This window comes from Phaseolus vulgaris, chromosome 11, assembly GCF_000499845.2.
Source record: "Phaseolus vulgaris cultivar G19833 chromosome 11, P. vulgaris v2.0, whole genome shotgun sequence".
NCBI lineage: Eukaryota > Viridiplantae > Streptophyta > Magnoliopsida > Fabales > Fabaceae > Phaseolus > Phaseolus vulgaris.
In genome coordinates this window covers 36,889,830-36,909,445 of record NC_023749.2, presented here as the reverse complement: position 1 = coordinate 36,909,445, position 19,616 = coordinate 36,889,830, and the positions used below count along the sequence as shown (strand labels likewise).

The 19,616-nt window shown below is 45.4% G+C and overlaps 1 long non-coding RNA gene across 1 annotated transcript; it reads left to right on the top strand.

The window, feature by feature from the left end:
- The first annotated feature begins 215 nt into the window (after window positions 1-215).
- Window positions 216-13,943, top strand: LOC137830611 (uncharacterized). Its single transcript, XR_011084247.1, has 3 exons — window positions 216-407; window positions 559-633; window positions 13,816-13,943. It is a non-coding gene; the product is annotated as an uncharacterized lncRNA (long non-coding RNA).
- The last annotated feature ends 5,673 nt before the right edge of the window (window positions 13,944-19,616 follow it).

Genomic DNA, 19,616 nt, shown 5'->3' with positions numbered 1-19,616 from the left:
AAACTCTCTCTCACATTTTTCTCCTCTGTTATGCTTATGTTTCACAAATTTGGCAACTGCATCATGGTGTTTTGAGTTTATATAGGTTCTGATAAACATATATCCATTCATTCTCATTTCTTCTTTTCAGTTTTTGAAGAACAGGTTATTCTTTATCATTTCTTTTCTACATTGTGTAACAACACCTTTTCTTTTTAAAAAAAGCAGAAACAGAGGACCCCCCCCCCCACGCACAGTTTCTTTCTTCTTCTTTTTCTTCCTTATCTCCATTTCTCTCTCTCTCCAATTCTCTTCTCTCCCTCTCTCTTAATTTCTCTCCCAATCTTCATCTATTTTAGAATCTGATCATACCACGCTGTAGCTGAGGAGTTCAGGAACATTTCTACCCGATCAGATTTTCAAACAGAGTAAGTTCATTTTTACTCTAAATATCCTTTGTTCTCTGTTTTTCCTTAGGATTTAGTCATCAATCTTGGTGGGGTCAGTTGAGAAGTTTAATCCTCTCAACTTATTCTATTATATACTGAAATTTTGTTCTGTTTGGATAATTTACATTAGGCCCGTAAATCTTTAAGCTTATCCAAACGGTGGGGAATAAAATTCTAAAAGTTGCTTGGAAAGCAAACAATTGAGGTAAGGGAAGCTAAATTTAATTTTTAATAGCACCTAGGATAGAAGATCTGAATGTGGAAGGGACGTGGTCCCAATATTCAATTTTTTTCTTGCAGGGATGTTGTGTGTTATATATATTGGGTTGATTGTTTATATATTATTTAAATTTGTGGAAATATTAGGTTTTGATGATTTAGTATTAAAGTATTATTTTTTTATGTCAAATAGACTTTTGAATATTGCGGATAACTTTTTGAAATGATATTGTATGACGGAATGGTATGGAATTGAATTCATACATTTGGGATAATGTATGACTGATGTTTGTTGTGTATTAAGTATTGATGCCTATGTGGTAACTGATCCTGCCTGTTGACTAGAACGCTGGAAACTGCCTCGTCAAAGGATCGACGTGTGCACCGCTTCACACCTCCGTTCCTCTTCGAGATCCACCTCAAGAACCTGCAAAGAAACAGAGCGGCGCCGCTGCGGCCGATCGCACTCCAACGCCCAAGTCAGTGACCGAATCACCAAATACTAAGAGAACAAGAACCGTGCAAATCCTCTCTCACAGTCAGCTCTATAACTCGCAAGCGTAAAGAGTATATCTGAACGTGCGTACCTTAGAAAGTTCGTTGAGAACTCTTATATACCTGGTTACTTTCTCTCTCCTGGCAGTTACAGACTTGGACACGTGGCTCGTATCCAACTGTACACGTGCCATCATCTGGAGCCTCCTTGACTTGGGCGCTGCTTCTACTCTCTTTTTACTAAGTTACCTATGCATGGTACTGCCCAGTACATAGCCAACTTGGGAGTGCGATCTCTACTGGAACTGGCGAGTTAGGGTGCCTTCATATACCTTCCCTGTGGTCTCGCCGGCCGCCTTCATAATCTGCTTCTCCTTCATCTTCGGCGATGTGCTTTTTCTGGCGATCTCCAATCGCTTGGTCGCCTGAGTTTACATCTGGCGACTTCATCTTTAACCCGGTGATCGCCTATTCTGGTATGCTGGAGATCGGAACACGCCAACTTGATAACTGGCGACTTCACGAGCCCTCCCCCCCCCCCCCCGACTTCCTTCCTTTCTGCCAACCTGGCGCCTTGCCAACACGCCTATACTGTAGCGGGATGCCACGTCATCACTCCCGACCACCAGGGCGGTACACAAGCCCCCCAGTCTTAAGCGAAGACTTGTCCAGCGAAAAGACTGAAAGAGTCACGTCAACACCGATCTACGTGGCACTGACGCAGAATTCCAAGCGGTTTGTAATTTCTGCCGCTCTGACGCTCCACCAAACCCCTTGTCCATCACTCGACACGCGGCTTCATCAACGGTTACCTTCAGTTATCGTTTGCGCTTCCCAAACCCATTTTCGAAAAAACTCTTAAACCCATTTTCACTCAATACTGTTCCATCACTTTCCCTCGCATTCACGAACGCTCTAACCTTCTTCTGCAAAAAACTCTCAGCGCTCTCCATCACTCTGAATCACCATCAACCTTCATCGTCCTCCTGATCATCAAAAGGTACCTACTTTCCTTCTTCTGCTGGTTTTCCTTGCATTTTAACCGATTCGCATCATCCTGTAACTGCCTGGTGCATACGCTGTGGGTTGCTTTTTCCATTTCTCCTTCTACGTAACTTAGGGCTTCGTCAATCATCGCAACGAACCTACGTTCGTTCGTTTTTCACCTTCCTTCCACGATCGAGTCAGCCTTTGTAACCCCTGATCATTTTTCCTTTTCTTCTTCCTTTGCAGCTGCAACAATGACTCGCACAAAGATCACCCCGAATCCTCCTCCTTCATCAAGAAACCCCCCTTCTCAAGCACACGACCCACCACGAGTTCGTGGCGCTTCATCTTCCCAGGCTAAGAGGCCTGCGTCTTCCCGCCCTAACCTGGCCCAGGCGACTCCACCTATCGCCGGAGGAGCCCCCGTTCCCTTGCCAGACTTCAAAACCTTGTATCCCTGGGCCAACTCGACCCTTCTGAGGGAGACATCTTCTGTGAATACTGCGGGAGCAGTTTTGCGGCTGACAAAGGGGGATGAGCCCAACCAATCGTTTCATAAGGAGCACGACGAGAGAATGATAGTGCTGCCTTGCTCCCCCGATCTGCCCGTTTGTGCTGATGACAAAGTGAGTGCTGACGGGCCCTTCTGCTTCGTCTACACAACACTATTCAAGAAGGTGAAACTGAAGTTTCCCTTCACCCGATTCGAGAGGGAACTCCTTACCGAGCTCAACATTGCCGCCGCCCAGCTTCACCCCAACAGCTGGGCGTTTGTTCGAGCTTTCCAAGTTATGTGCGACCACCTGGGGTTGCCCGCATCCGTGGACGTATTTTTATTTCTCTTCGAAGCCAAGCACCCAGGAGACCGCCTGTGGGTTAGCTTGAACGCGATTGCTGGGAGGTCCATCTTTGCTATCTTCCAGCAATCCTATAAAGATTGGAAAGGGAAATTCGTCCAAGTGCGCCCTAACGACAAGGACGCCTCCCTACTCGACGGCTTCCCTTTGTACTGGGTGGACAAGGGGAAGAAAGAGTCCAAAAGCTGCTTCAGGAGACCCAGGAGTCCTGACAGCATGGGAGCGTTGGACCGAGATCTCTGCCTTTTCTGGAAAAGGGTCGCGGATGCCAACATCACCTTCCTTACCACCACCCTGATCTGCTTCGAATTCTACGAGGACCAACTCGAAATTCGAATAGGTTAGAACATTCACTATTGTTTTAACACTGCTGCTATTTGACTGTTTCTGGGCGTCTTGTGCGTTATGCGCAAGACTTAGGTTTTATATTTCCTGCACCGATTATCTGCTATGCTGCATACTGCCTTGTGCACTTATTTTCTCCTTGAGTTAACCTATGCATTTTCGTTCCATGCAGATAACATGTTGGGCAAAGGTATGCTTGCTGAACTGAGGGCGCTCGCCCGAACCCACGGGTTGGCGATGGGTTCTCAAACGGTACCCAACTCGGTGGTGGAGACAGCCATCGTCCACGGGCGATCGCCACCTAAGGAACCTGCCCAACGCAAGAAACTAGTCCTTAAGAGGCCCAAGAGGAAGGCTCCCCAGATAGTCCAAGAGGATGAGGAAGAAGATGACGAGGTCACTGAGGATGGCCTCGTTACAAAGAGGAAGAGGGTGGCACCTTCTTCACCACCTGCACCACCCCCTCTTCCCTCATCAACGCCACCATCCACACCTGCTCCTCCTCCATCTTCGCCACCCCCACAAGATCCTGTTTCACCAGTCCAAGCCATCCCGCTAGCCACTGCGTCGCCTGCGGTTGAGGCCCAAGAGCCAAACTTCATGGAGGACCCCCCGAGCCCCTCCACGCCACATATATCAGCGGGAGGGGGTTCCCCTTCAAATGCCTCAGCCGCAGAGGTTGCTCCAATCGGGGATGAGGTCGCTCATACCTCACCGATTCTGATCACCGAATCCCCGATTCCGTCGCCACGCCAACAAGCGCCCACTGAAGAACCTGCTAAGGAAGGTGGCGACGAGAACCCACAACAGGCCCCCACAACGCCTCTAGTGCCTCTACAAGCAGCAAACCTCCCCCTTGAGGTCACGAGGATGTGGGAGCCTCTATCTGCTAAGCTGAAAACAATAGCAGAAGACATCCCAGCCATCATCACCAGAGCTGTGGAAAGCTCTACTAGGAGGCTCCAAGACGACCTCTTCAACCTCAAGACCGAGAACAGCACCATGAGGGTTGAGGTGGAGAAGTTGTCTTTCAGCTTGACGCTGGCGGAGATTGAACACTCCCGAGTGGAGGATGCAATGAACACCGAGCTCAGGTTGGCGCGCAAAGAGGCCACCGATCTCCGCCACAAAGTGCAACAGCTTGCTCAAGAAAAGATCGAACTAGAGAGCAAGATTGTGCCTTACCGCGTCAAGGTGGCTGACCTGGAGGCTCTCATGAAGGCCGACGCCGTCAAGGTGCAAAAACTAGAGAAAAGGTCAGCCGACCGAGAGACCCTCCTTGGGCAGGTGGAAAAGGCAAGGGACGACGCCATAGCTGATCTCGCCAAAGCCAACGAAGAGAAGGGAAAGGTAGCTGCTGAATTGGCCCAAGTGCAAACGGAATCCAAGAAGGTTGCTGGAGACCTTCTCCAGGCTCAAGAGACCAACGAACAACTCAAGAAGCAGGTCGAAGAGCTGGATCAACAGAACAAGGAGCTGAAAGAGCAAACTGAAGATCTCAAGAAGCGGATTGAGGAACTTCAGAAGCAAATTGAAGAACTCAAGCTAAACTCTGCTCAAATTCTGGCTGCTGGATTCGAAGCTGCACGGGAACAATTTGCTTGCTTGTTCCCCGACCTGGATCTCAGCATGGTGTCGCTGGATAATGAAGTGGTGGATGGAAAAGTGGTGCCCGCCGAAGACTGACTAATTTAATTCATCCATCGCTTTCATTCTCTCCTTTGCATTATAACCTGTAATAGACTTTATGTCCTTTTGTATATATGTTTTGAACTTTTATTCACTGTTAATGACAAAGTCTACGTTTTTTTTTTTTTCCTCCTTTGACTCTTTCAATCGCTTCAACTTTCCTTGCGTGTTTAATTTCAAAGAAATGTCTTAGCAAAACCGTAGGCACGATCTTTGACTTAACTGCTTCGAACCACTTCAACCTTTAAGCAACAATCACTTTATCGATTCGTAAACTTAAGGCAATTAACCTTATCGTAAAAACATTCCTTAAGCAACAAACTTTGGCCCAGCTGTTGGTTTAAACACTGCTTCACCCGATCTGCTCCACCAAAACGGGTCCTTTAACATTCTCGCCATCGTTTGAACTTTTCCTGGTCACCAGAAACTCTTGGCGATCAGCTTCTCTCTGGCTTCACGCCTTGGCCCTTGCTCTTTGATCTGGGGGTAGAGATGCCTTTCGGATCCTTCTCTGCCTCCTTGTGCTTCAGAGCGAGAGACCGGGTGGCTAGGCGTTCTCTTCGAACCTACCTTAGCCACCTTCAGAACTTCTTCCACCCTCTACACCGTACCTGAACTCGTTCGAGACGAGAAGGATTTTATCTTGCCTGAACTTGCTCATAGGCGAGAAGGTCTTTAACTCGCCTGAACTCGCTCACAGGCGAGAAGGTCTTTTACTCGCCTGAACTCACTCACAGGCGAGAAGGTCTTTAAATCGTGCCTCTACATTGCCCCAGGGGTTACATCTTCTCGCCCCCAGAAACACTGAGGACTTTTACTTGCCTCTACATTGCCCCAGGGGTTACATCTTCTCGCCCCCAGAAACACTGAGGACTTTTACTTGCCTCTACATTGCCCCAGGGGTTACATCTTCTCGCCCCCAGAAACACTGAGGACTTTTACTTGCCTCTACATTGCCCCAGGGGTTACATCTTCTCGCCCCCAGAAACACTGAGGACTTTTACTTGCCTCTACATTGCCCCAGGGGTTACATCTTCTCGCCCCCAGAAGCACTGAGGACTTTTTCTTGCCTCTACATTGCCCCAGGGGTTACATCTTCTCGCCCCCAGAAACACTGAGGACTTTTACTTGCCTCTACATTGCCCCAGGGGTTACATCTTCTTGCCCCCAGAAACACTGAGGACTTTTACTCTTTCTCGCCTGCACTTGCTCGACGGCGAGGAGGTCTTTTAAATGCCTCGGGACGCGCGCGGGCGTTGAGGTCTTTTAACTGGTGCCTCCGATGGCCGAAAGACGATGAGGACTTAAAAAACTTTAACTGATGCCTCCAATCGCCGAAAAACGATGAGGACTTAAAAACTTTAACTGATGCCTCCAATCGCCGAAAAACGATGAGGACTTAAAAACTTTAACTGATGCCTCCAATCGCCAAAAAACGATGAGGACTTAAAAACTTTTTAGAAAGCATGCAAAATATCTTTAACTCGCCTTAAATCACGTATAAGTGACAAGGTTTTCTTCAAAACTTTTCTGGAAAACAGCAAGCATGCAATCTGAAAACGCCTTATACTTCGTAAACTCTTCTTTTATTGGGTGGCCTCATTAAAAACCCTCCTTAGGGAAAAAAGAGTGCCCCCTTCAAACTGTTTTATCAGAAACATCGTAAATAACTTTTTGTGTTTGTCTTTACTTGCAAGCTCTTAACTATAGTACAACTTCAGGTGCGTGGCGTTCCAAGTGCGAGGAATCGCCGCTCCTTCCAGCGTCTCTAAGCGGTAGGCGCCGTTCCCGAGCGCCTCGGTTATCCTGAACGGTCCCGTCCACTTAGGCGACAGCTTATTCTCCATCTCGTACTGGTGGGTTTTTCTCATCACTAGGTCGCCTTCTCTAAATTGCCTTGGCATCACCTTCGAGTTGTAGCTTCGTTCAATCCTTCTCTTCACCGCCTCAGCTTTCAGTCTCGCTTCCTCTCTAACCTCATCCAGTAGATCCAGGTTCAGCCTTCTCTCTTCATTCGAGTCTTCCTCTACAAAGTTCAGGAATCTCGGCGAGCTCTCCTGAATCTCTACTGGAATCATCGCATCACACCCATAGACCAAACTGAACGGGGTCTCATGGGTTCCTGACTGCTCGGTGGTGTGGTACGCCCATACTATACGGGGCACCTCCTCAGCCCAGCTTCCCTTGGCTTTTTCTAGCCTTCTCTTCAAACCTCTCAACAACACCCGATTAGCTGACTCCACCTGGCCATTTGTCTGAGGGTGCTCGACGGATGCAAACACTTGTTGAATTCCCACCCCTTCGCAGAGCTTCTTCAACAGGTGGCTTGCAAACTGAGTCCCATTATCCGACACCAGGCGTTTAGGCACTCCAAACCGGCACACGATGTTCTTCCACACGAAACCTTCGATCTTGTGTGCGGTGATCTGGGCCACTGGTTCTGCTTCGATCCACTTGGTGAAATATTCAATCGCCACCACCAAGTACTTCATCTGCCTGATCGCCAGCGGGAAAGGTCCCAGGATGTCGATTCCCCAGGTATGAAACGGCCAAGGGCTATAAATCGACTTCAACTCCTCGGGAGGCGCCTTATGCCAATCGGCGTGCTGCTGGCATTGTTTGCAACATTGGGCATACTTCTTGCAATCTTCTCTCATGGACGGCCAGTAGTATCCTGCACGGAGAGTCCTCGCGGCCAGAGCTCGACCCCCGACGTGGCTTCCGCATATACCTTCGTGGAGCTCCGCCATGATTCTCGTGCACTTCTCGCCATGTATACACTCCAGGAGCGGGTGAGTGAACCCAAACCTGTACAGATCGCCATCAATCAGGGTGTACTTGCTAGAATTCTTCTTTACCTTCCTAGCCTCAGTCGGATCCAGCGGGAGAAAGCCATCCGCCAGGCACCGCTTGTACTGGGTTATCCAAGTGTCTGGCTCATGGGTAGCGCAGACCTGCATCACGTTCACCTTCTCTCCCCGGCAAGCTCTAATTCTTGGCGATCTCAGAGTTTCTTGCGTCAGGGACTTATGGCTTCTCGCGGCTTTCTCCGTCGACTTGCTTATCTGAAGGACCAGGTGATCTGCCACAAATGCTCTCGGCGTCTTCAGAGTTTCTTGAATCACCGTCCTCTGCCTACCCCCCTTGCCTGAGCTGGCGAGCTTAGCTAGCAAGTCAGCTCGGGCATTCTGCTCTCTGGGCACATGCACTACTTCAAAGGAGGCAAAAGAACTCTTCAACTCCTGCACATATTCCAGATAGGCCGCCATTTGTGGATCTTTAGCCTGGAACTCGCCTGTTACTTGCCCTGTGACTAGCAGCGAGTCACTCTTAGCCATCAGCACCCTAGCTCCCATCTCTTTGGCCAACAAAATTCTGGCGATCAGCGCCTCATACTCCGCTTGATTGTTACTGGCTTTGAAGGCAAACCTCAGAGATTGCTCGATCAGCACGCCGTTGGGTCCTTCCAATATGACTCCAGCACCGCTGCCCTGCTGGTTCGACGATCCATCCACCGAAAGTACCCAACGGAAATCGTCCCCTTCAACCCACGTTGCCTCAGACGAGAGCTCGACCACGAAATCTGCAAAGATTTGCCCCTTAATCGGGCCTCGGGGCTCATATTTGATATCAAACTCTGACAATTCTACTGCCCACTTCACCATCCTTCCTGCAACGTCAGGCTTCTTCAAGACCTTCTGGATGGGCAGGCCAGTCATCACCAGTATTGTGAAGCTATGGAAGTAGTGGCGCAACCTCCTCGCCGAAAATACCACAGCCAGCGCAGCCTTCTCCAGGGCCTGATATCTCGTTTCGGGGCCCTGCAGCACCTTGCTCACAAAATAAATAGGCTTCTGAGCCTGGTCTTGATCCTGGGCGAGCACCGCACTCACCGCCCTCTCAGTTACAGCAAAATACAACCTGAGAGGGGTTCCCACCAGCGGTTTGCACAGAACCGACGGGCTCGCCAGATACTCCTTCAGCTTGACGAAAGCTTCCTCGCACTCTTTCGTCCAAACAAACTTATTGTTGCGCCTCAGGCACTGAAAATAGGGATGGCCCTTCTCCCCGCTAGCGGACACGAAACGGGACAGGGCTGCCATTCGACCTGTCAGCTGCTGAACCTCCTTCACCGTAGCTGGGCTCCTCATCGCCAAGATGGCGGCACACTTATCAGGGTTGGCCTCTATGCCTCTTTCAGTCAAGAGGAAACCCAAAAACTTCCCAGCTTCCACGCCGAAAATACATTTCTCTGGGTTCAGCTTCAATCTGAACTTGGTGATCGTCGTGAACAATTCCTCCAAGTCGGCAACGTGCTTGCTCTTTTCCGGCGAGGTCACGACCATGTCATCGACGTACGCTTGCACGTTCCTTCCCAGCATCGGTGCAAGTACTCGATCCATCAGCCTCTGGTACGTGGCCCCCGCGTTCTTCAGCCCAAACGGCATCACCTTGTAGCAGTAGCACGACCTCTCCGTCATGAAGGCTGTTTTCTCTTCGTCCATGGGATGCATCTTAATCTGATTGTACCCCGAGAAGGCATCCAGGAAGCTCAACACTTACACCCCGCAGCACTATCCACCAGGGCGTCTATGCTTGGTAAAGGATACGAATCCTTTGGGCAAGCTTTGTTCAGGTCAGTGAAATCGACGCACATGCGCCATTTCCCGTTACTCTTCTTTACCAGCATGACATTCGCCAGCCATTCAGGGTACTAGACCTCCCTGATGTGGCCTGCAGCGAGGAGCTTCTGAGTTTCATCTCTAATCGCCTGCCTCCTTTCTTCGTTAAACTTTCTTCTTCTTTGTCGCACTGGTCTCACCAAGCTGTCCATCGCCAGATGATGGCACAGGAAGTCAGGATCAATCACGGGCATGTCCGAAGCGGACCATGCAAACGCATCCAGATGCCGCTCAATCACCTTGGCGATCTGGTCCTGGAGCTCGACCTCCAGAGATCTTCCCAACTTGAAGATTTTTCCCCCGATCTCTTTCTCGAGCCACTGCTCGACAAGTTTTGGCCTGGATTCTCGGGCGATCACCGCCCTGGCGATTCCCTGTTCTCTCGCTTCCTCAGGGCGATTCCGCGCCTCTTCCTCTTCCAGGCCAGCGTTTCCCTCCACTAGCTCAGCGTCCACCATCTCCACGTCCCTTCCGGCGGTCTTGTCCGCTACCGTCGATCTGGGCTTCACACCGGGAGGTGGGGTGGTTGTTACATAACTCACTGATCTCTTGTTTTTCAGGCTATTCTCATAGCACTTTTTCGCTTCTTTCTGATCAGACTTGATCGTGATCACCACCCCCTCCATAAACGGCAACTTTACCTTCATGTGCCGAGTCGACGGAATGGCGCCTATCCTGTTAAGCGTGGGCCTTCCCAACAAGATGTTGTATGCCGAAGGAGCGTTTACGATGAGGTACTTGATTTTCTCCGTCCTCGAACCAGCCTCATCTGTAAACGTGGTTCTCAACTCAATATATCCCCTGACCTCCACCTGGTCACCAGCGAACCCGTACAGGCACCCTCCATAGGGCCTTAGCTGGTCAAGGGGCAACTCCAGCTGCGTGAAAGTCGGCCAGAACATCACGTCTGCCGAACTTCCTTGGTCCACCAGAACTCTGTGGACCTTCCTTCCCGCCGTCACCAACGAAATGACTATGGGATCGTTGTCATGGGGCACAACGTCCCGAAGATCCTACTTGGTGAACGTAATGTCTACCTCCGGCGAGTGATCTTCAAACATATCCACTGTCATCACCGACCACGCGTACTTCTTCCTCTGCGATGCGGTGCATCCACCACCTGAGAAGCCTCCTGCGATGGTGTGGATTTCCCCGTGGATAGGCATTTCGTGTTGCTGGGCTTCTCCACCTGCTGGCTGGGAACTCGACGCTCCCCCCGTCCTCCTATCCAGCAGATAGTCATTTAGGAATCCGCTCTTAACCAGATCATCGAGCTGATACCCTAAGGACAAACACGAGTCCAAAGTGTGGCCAAAGCCCTGGTGAAACTCGCACCAGGCGTCTGGCTTTGGTCCCAGCACCTTGTCGCCCACCTTCTCAGGCGCTTTCAACCTAGCAGATATATTGGGAATGGCGATCAGGTCCGCCAATCCCATGACAAACTTGTGCTTAGGCGGGCGATTGTATTCCCGGCGTGCTGGTTGCTGGCGCCCCTGGCTCCTCCCCTTGTTCCTCCTATCGTAAGGATGGCGAGTCATTTGGTCCTTCCTGGCCGCCGCCGCTGTTTCCAGCACCCTTTGCGGCTGGATTCTGGTCTGGGCGCGTGGCCTAGCGGGAGCCACGCTCCCTCTCTTCTCAACGACCTCACTTTCGTCGGCGATGTGAGCCACCGCAAGTCGCCTGACCTCAGCAAACGTTGCAGGGTGAGCCCTGATCAAGGCCTCGCAGAATGGTCCCGGCAGCACGCCCTTCTTGAATGCATAGACCAGCATTTCTTCATCTTTAGCCGGCGATCTGACCATCTGCGCTCCAAAGCGATTTAAGTAGTCTCTGAGGGACTCTCCCTGGTACTGCCTTATATCAAACAGATCATAAGACACCCTGGGCGGTGCCTTTTTCACGATGTATTGCTCGACGAAAACCTTAGAGAACTGCTGAAAACTAGTTATGTGACCGTTAGGTAGGCTCACAAACCACTCCAACGCCGTTCCCTGGAGCGTGCTTACGAACATCTTGCAATACACGGCGTCTGACCCTCCCGACAACATCATCTGCGTATGGAACGTGGTCAGATGGGCCTCTGGATCCTCCACGCCGGTAAAGACAGCCTTGACAGGGACCACGCTCGTAGGAATGGGCGTATCAGTAATCGCCTGAACAAAAGGCATAGGGAAAACGCGAGGTGGCAATGACGGCGCCACCTCTTCAGCAGAAGAACGCCCTTGCTGCTCCTGAAGAGCTTGACGCAGCTCCTCAGTCACCTTGCTGAGCTCCTCGTTCCTGGCGCGAGAGGCGACCAGGTCCTCATGCATTCTCGCCTGCTCTATGCGTGAGGCTTCCACAGTTGCCTGCAACGAACGCATCATCTCTGCCATCTGCGCCATGGTCATGGCAGCGGCGCCTTCGGCAGCGACGGGCGCAACTGGACTTGAGCGATTGCTTCTCATTTTTCTCATGAAACTCAGCGAATCACAGAATGCGGCGAACAACACTTACTCTAGCTACGATTGAGTCAGCGATCAATCGGAAGAAACTGTGCGAAACTCCGCGAGAAAACTCAAGAACACCGCAAACCTTCAAAGAAACTTGCAACTTCACCAAGAACCACTGCTCTTCGCACGGATAACCAAACGAGCGAAGGAACTCAACTCCACCGAACAAATTACGCGTAAACAGCAGAAAAACCTTTCTTCACCGATCGAAAACCCAAACGAACGGTGTAAAACGCGAATTCACCGAACAAATTTCGAGCAAACAGCGAACGATGGTCGCACCAGCACACAACCACGCAGAAAACTTCGAAAACCTCCAAGAACTCACGCTGTGGATGGGAGCAAGTTTTACACGGCACCACGGTGGGCGCCTAATGATCCTGCCTGTTGACTAGAACGCTGGAAACTGCCTCGTCAAAGGATCGACGTGTGCACCGCTTCACACCTCCGTTCCTCTTCGAGATCCACCTCAAGAACCTGCAAAGAAACAGAGCGGCGCCGCTGCGGCCGATCGCACTCCAACGCCCAAGTCAGTGACCGAATCACCAAATACTAAGAGAACAAGAACCGTGCAAATCCTCTCTCACAGTCAGCTCTATAACTCGCAAGCGTAAAGAGTATATCTGAACGTGCGTACCTTAGAAAGTTCGTTGAGAACTCTTATATACCTGGTTACTTTCTCTCTCCTAGCAGTTACAGACTTGGACACGTGGCTCTTATCCAACTGTACACGTGCCATCATCTGGAGCCTCCTTGACTTGGGCGCTGCTTCTACTCTTGTTTTACTAAGTTACCTATGCATGGTACTGCCCAGTACATAGCCAACTTGGGAGTGCGATCTCTACTGGAACTGGCGAGTTAGGGTGCCTTCATATACCTTCCCTGTGGTCTCGCCGGCCGCCTTCATAATCTGCTTCTCCTTCATCTTCGGCGATGTGCTTTTTCTGGCGATCTCCAATCGCTTGGTCGCCTGAGTTTACATCTGGCGACTTCATCTTTAACCCGGTGATCGCCTATTCTGGTATGCTGGAGATCGGAACACGCCAACTTGATAACTGGCGACTTCACGAGCCCCCCCCCCCCCTCCCCCGACTTCCTTCCTTTCTACCAACCTGGCGCCTTGCCAACACGCCTATACTGTAGCGGGATGCCACGTCATCACTCCCGACCACCAGGGCGGTACAGTAACAGAGATCTCCGAGCTTCACTGATGATCTAAGTCACATAGACTAAGATATCAGGTGGTGAGAAGCTGATGGGGGAGTTCATGCACACCGTGACATATGAGATGCACGGCTTGGGTTGTATTGAACTTACCCTGATCCTTTATGTTGGATTCGCTGGTAATCTTTGGATCAGGTGTTAGTCTCTGGTAGGACTTACTTAATACGGGTCTTCCGGAAGACGTTGTTTGTTGAATATCTTGGATGTGTAGATCCATGTGAGATCTATGTGAGATGTTGGGATTTGAAGAAGATTGTATAATTTGAGAAATTGATCATGTAACTTGGTTTTCTCTTTTGATTTAACTGCGTATATTATAAAATTCTATTTTCACTAGCTTACCCTTGCTTTTCTTGCTGTGTTTGAACTGCGATGACTGTACTACGTACACGAGCAGATGATCTTACAGGTGTCTGAGGATCAGAAGAGTTTTAAGGCGTTGATTTTGAAACTTATATTGTAAATATTTGTATTTCTATATGTCCTAATCACGTATTAGGAATATTTTGAAAAACTGTAAGCTTGTATAGAAATATGTAGAACTAGTATTGTAATAGTTATATGTAAATTATGGGGTGTTACATTTAATGGTATCAGAGCGGTTCATCCTTAGGATAACCTGAGGGTAGTGGGTTTATTTTGTTTCTCTTGTGTGTAGATTTTTGTTTAAGTCTAGCCTCAAGACTTAGTTAAAAGTTTCTATTAAGATGTTTGACAAAGTTGTTTTTCTTGATACCTTGTTTGTGTTTGAGTCAAGTTAATTGTTATGAATAAAGATGAAGTTATTAAGAATGAAAAGAATCTTGATAGAGTGGTGAGGGTGCACACTCATGACTAGATCAAGATTATTTTCTATCTTAATTCTAAGTAGCTAGAGTACATTTTAGAGATAAGTTTTGATTAGTTTTTACCTGTTTCGTATGATTATTTCTTTGAAGTTAATTTGTCTTAAAGATGTAGTTGGAAATTTTAGTAATTTCTAACCCAATTCTTTATGTGCTTAGTAGATGGCACGTAGACCACCTACTCCTCCTTCACCAGTAGATATGCCCAACTTAGCTCGGGCAATAGAGATGATGGCAACAGCCTTGCAACAACAGAGTGCTACTATGGCACAACAGCATCAGGCCGCTCTTCATCAATTAGAAATAGCTAGATTAGCAGCAGAAGCATCTCAGCTTCATCAACAACCCCATAACTTTAGTCTGGATGATTTTCTGAGACACAATCCACCCAAATTTAATGGCAAGGTAAATTCAGATGGAGCAGACCAGTGGGTGAGAGACATAGAAAGAATCTTTGAAGCTACTCAATGCCCTGAAGAGAGAAAGTTATCCTATGCCATTTATGTACTAACTGAAGAAGCTGAATTCTGGTGGATAGGCATGAAGCAAATGATGGAAGACAAAGGTGAAGATGCTACTTGGGAGAACTTCAAAGTAAGATTCCTAGAGGAGTATTTTCCTGATAGTGTCAGGTATGCAAAAGAAATTGAATTCATGCAGCTGGAACAAGGAAATCTTTCAGTCACTGAATATCCTACTAGGTTCAAACACCTAGCTAGATTCTACACCCAGACCATGACTGAGGCTTGGAGATGTAGAAAATTTGAGTTTGGATTGAAGCAAGAACTTAAAGAAGTGGTGATTCCTATGTCCATTAGAGATTTCCCTGCTCTAGTGGAGAAAGCAAAAGTAGTGGAGAGTTTGAAAAGTAGTAGCAGACTTGCTAAGCCTCAAGTGGGAGGACCTTCTAAAAGCATGCCTAAATATGAAGATAGAAAGAAATCTTATTTCATACCTCAATCTTATAGCAGTGGAAGACCCAATTCTCAATCACCACCTAGTTTCAGATGTTTTCGATGCGGTGGGCCACATGTTGTTAGATTTTGCCCTCATCCAGTGTCAAATGTGACATGTGATAGATGTCACAGGTATGGTCATGCAACAAAAGACTGTCGTGTCCAATTGGGAGCTCCAAATTCTGGCGGAGTGCAGCAAGTACAACAAAATAGTAATCAAAAACCCAAAGCTGTTGGCAGAATTTTTGCTATTAGTGGAGTTGAAGCTTCACAGTTTGATAGCCTTGTTAGAGGTATTTGTTCTATCCTTGGAACACAGTTATCTGTATTGTTTGATTTTGGGGCAACCCATTCTTTTATATCTTTTGATTATGCTAAGAAACTTAAGTTGCCGGTCCGAGAATTAGAATTTGAGTTGGTGGTATCTACACCAACAGAAGGTATTATAGTAACTTCTTCCATGTGTGCTGGGTGTCCAGTAATTATAGATGGGCAGAGATATAAGATCAACATGATTTGTATACCTCTAAAAGATTTGGAGGTTATATTGGGAATGGATTGGTTGTCTGCTAATCATATCCTTATAGATTGTGGTCGAAAGAAGTTAATTTTCCCTAAATTAGAAGGAGTACAGGTTATCTCAGCTCATCAGTTTGAGAGAGAGATACAAGAAGGTGCAGAATGTTTTATGCTCTTGACTTGTTCTATAGTTACTGATAAAGTACAAAAAGATATATTTGTAGTTCAGGAGTTTATGGATGTATTTCCTGATGAGATTCCTGGACTTCCACCTAAAAGAGAGATAGAGTTTGCAATAGACTTGATTCCCGGAGCAGGCCCTGTGTCAATTTCTCCATATCGGATGGCACCAGCGGAGTTAGCTGAATTGAAGAAACAACTAGAAGACTTATTGGAAAAGCAATTCATTCGACCTAGTGTTTCTCCTTGGGGAGCTCCAATGCTATTAGTGAAGAAGAAAGATGGTTCGTCACGTCTATGCATAGATTACAGACAATTAAACAAGTTAACAATAAAGAATAAATATCCTCTTCCTAGAATTGATGACTTGATGGATCAGTTGCATGGGGCAATTGTCTTTTCTAAGATAGATCTGCGCTCAGGTTATCACCAAATTTCAGTGAAAGCGGAAGATGTTCAGAAGACTGCCTTTAGATCAAGGTATGGTCACTATGAATTTCTGGTTATGCCATTTGGGGTGACTAATGCTCCAGCTATTTTCATGGATTATATGAATCGGATATTCAGACCTTTTTCTTGATAAGTTCGTGGTGGTGTTCCTAGATGATATCTTGATTTATTCTCGTACAAGGGAAGAACATGCAGAACATCTTAGAACCGTCCTGGACATTTTGAGAGAAAAACAATTATATGCTAAACTTTCAAAATGTGACTTCTGGATGTCAGAAATACAATTTTTAGGACATGTCATCTCTACACAGGGAATATCAATAGATCCTTCTAAAGTGGAGGTTGTACTTCAGTGGGAACGTCCTAAAACAGTTACTGAAATTAGAAGCTTTATCGGGTTAGCAGGATATTACAAGAGATTTATAGAAGGTTTTTCTAAAATAGTGGCCCCTTTGACCCAATTGACTAGAAATGATCATCCTTTTGCATGGACTGAACAATGTGAGAGAAGTTTTGAAGAGTTGAAAAGAAGGTTGACTAATGCTCCTGTATTGACAATCCCTGATACCAATCAGTCTTTTGAAGTTTTCTGTGATGCTTCCTATCAGGGATTGGGTTGTGTTCTGATGCAGAATAAGAAAGTTGTTGCCTACGCTTCTCGTCAGTTAAAGGTGCATGAAAGAAATTATCCAACTCATGATCTAGAATTGGCAGCAGTTGTCTTTGCTTTAAAAATATGGAGACATTTTCTTTACGGAGTTAGTTTTAATGTGTTTAGTGATCATAAAAGCTTGAAGTATTTGTTTGATCAAAAGGAGTTAAATATGAGGCAGAGGAGATGGATTGAATTTTTAAAAGACTATGATTTCCAACTGATATACCATCCTGGGAAGGCAAATGTTGTTGCAGATGCGTTGAGTCGTAAAAAGATACAAATATCTTCGCTTATGATTAGAGAGTTAGCATTGATTGAAGATTTCAGGAGTATGAATTTCAAGAGTTAGCATGCTCCAAGTTTTGTTGATTTATTTAACGCGTTTTCTTTCACTATTTTATATAAAAATACTATATATATATATATATATATATATATATATATATTTACATGTAAATAAGAAAATAAACAAATAAAATTACAAAGCAAATAGTAATACATAAGAAATAAACATTATTGTTCCTGCCGGTTGACCAAATGCGTCTTCGTGTGTCTACGTCACTCTCACGTCCAGAATCCCGGCACTCGCACGTGCTTTCCCTTTGATTGAATGCCTGAAAACACAAAGACAAAGGGCGCCCTAGAGGTCGTTTGCACTCTGACGCTCAAGTCAATCTTAGGACTAGGAAACACCAAAACTCTCTACGTAAAACTGTAACTGTGTGTTTTAAGCGGCACAAATGAATAACGTACCTTGCTAAGTTTGTTACTTCTCTTTATATAGACTGAAACTAGGGTTTTCACTGTTTCCATTACCCAAAATGGGCTTCCTGAGGGGGTGGGTCCCAACGCCACAGTTACCCACTCTTAGGATCACTTAGCGCGTAGGGTTCCCTAACTGGAGTGCAACCTCTAACAGGATGACCACCTGGATGCCTCCTCGTGCACCTGATCTCTGTGGTCGCCTGTCTTGGGAGTGCCCTAGTTGTTCACGTGTCATGCATGCAGCTCACCGCTGGAACGTGACCCTCACAGGTCGTATCCTTTCCAGTGGCTCTATACTTGTGTTACGCCTAAACGCGTCATCCACTCCACACGCATGGACTCTCGTGACCTAGGCTTCTCCCTTTCTGATAACTGGTGTGTGGTTTGGGATCCACCTCTCGTGGCCCAGCTCTGTGGTTCGAGCCCCGATGTCTGACCTCTCAACACTACCTAGTGGCACGTCGGTACATCCTGGTGACCGATGTCTGACCACTCTTTGGTTTCTTGCACACGTGTCTCGCGAGATACTGACCCACGCCGCTCATGGGACCCCGCTTACATGGTCCCATATTACTAGTGGTCAACGATGCCCGAGGACTAGTCGGTACAATTACCATATACATATAATTAAAAAAACTAAACATAGTAAAATTAATATAAATAATGCATAAACATAAATAATACACGTAAATAAATAAATTGTTCAAGAATAACCAAAATTCTTTCATTGCGCTCCAAGTTTGTTTGATTTATGTATTTAAGATTTTATTTAAATAGGACATTAAATATTTTAAGTTTGTATTTATTTAAGATTTTGAATAATTTAACAATTTTAATTACGTATGACATTAAATATTCAGGACTTATTTTTTTAGCAACTTTTGTATAATTTAGGAATTTTATTTATTTCATATTTTTATTTAAGTAGAACATTCAATAATTTAGGATTTGTATTTATTTAGAAGTTTGAATAATTTAGAAATTTTATTCATTACAAATTTTTATTTAAGTAGGACATTAAATAATTTAGATTTGTACTTATTTAAGATTTTGAATAATTTATGGATTTCATTTATTTCAAATTTTTATTTACATATTACATTAAATAATATGTAATATATATTTATTTAGGATTTTGAATATTTTGAAATTTAATTTATTTTGAATTTTTATTTAAATAGAACATTAAATAATTTAGATTTTTTATTTATTTAAGATTTAAAACAAATTAAAAATTATTCCTTTTGGATTATTATTTAACTAGAAAATAAAATAAATCAGGATTTGTATTTCTTTATAATTTTGGAAAACTTAGAAATTTTATTAATTTTAAATTTTTATCGAAAAATGACATTAAATAATTTAGGATATGGATATATTTAGAACTTTAAATAATTTAAGAATTTTATTGATTTTCGATTTTTATTTAAAAATGATAATACAAATGTTTGGATTTTATTTATTTAGGATTTTGAAAATATTAGAATTTTTTTTTATATTTTTATTTAAGTAGGAAATAAAATAATTTCAGATTTTTGTAATATTTTATAAGAAAAGAAAAAATAATAATAACAAACGTTATAATATTACATTTATTATAATATTAATAAATTAAATAAATTACAGAATTCAACAACATTCCTGTAAATATATTTACAATAAATAAAAATTTAAAGATAATAAAAAATAAAAAAGAAAAAGAAAAAGAAAAAATTAGATAAAAAAAAGAATTTACGTAAGATTTAAACTATTATAAATATAAAATAAAAAATTAATATATATAGTAATATGTGTATGTTTTAATTTTCTTTTAAAGTTCATTATATTA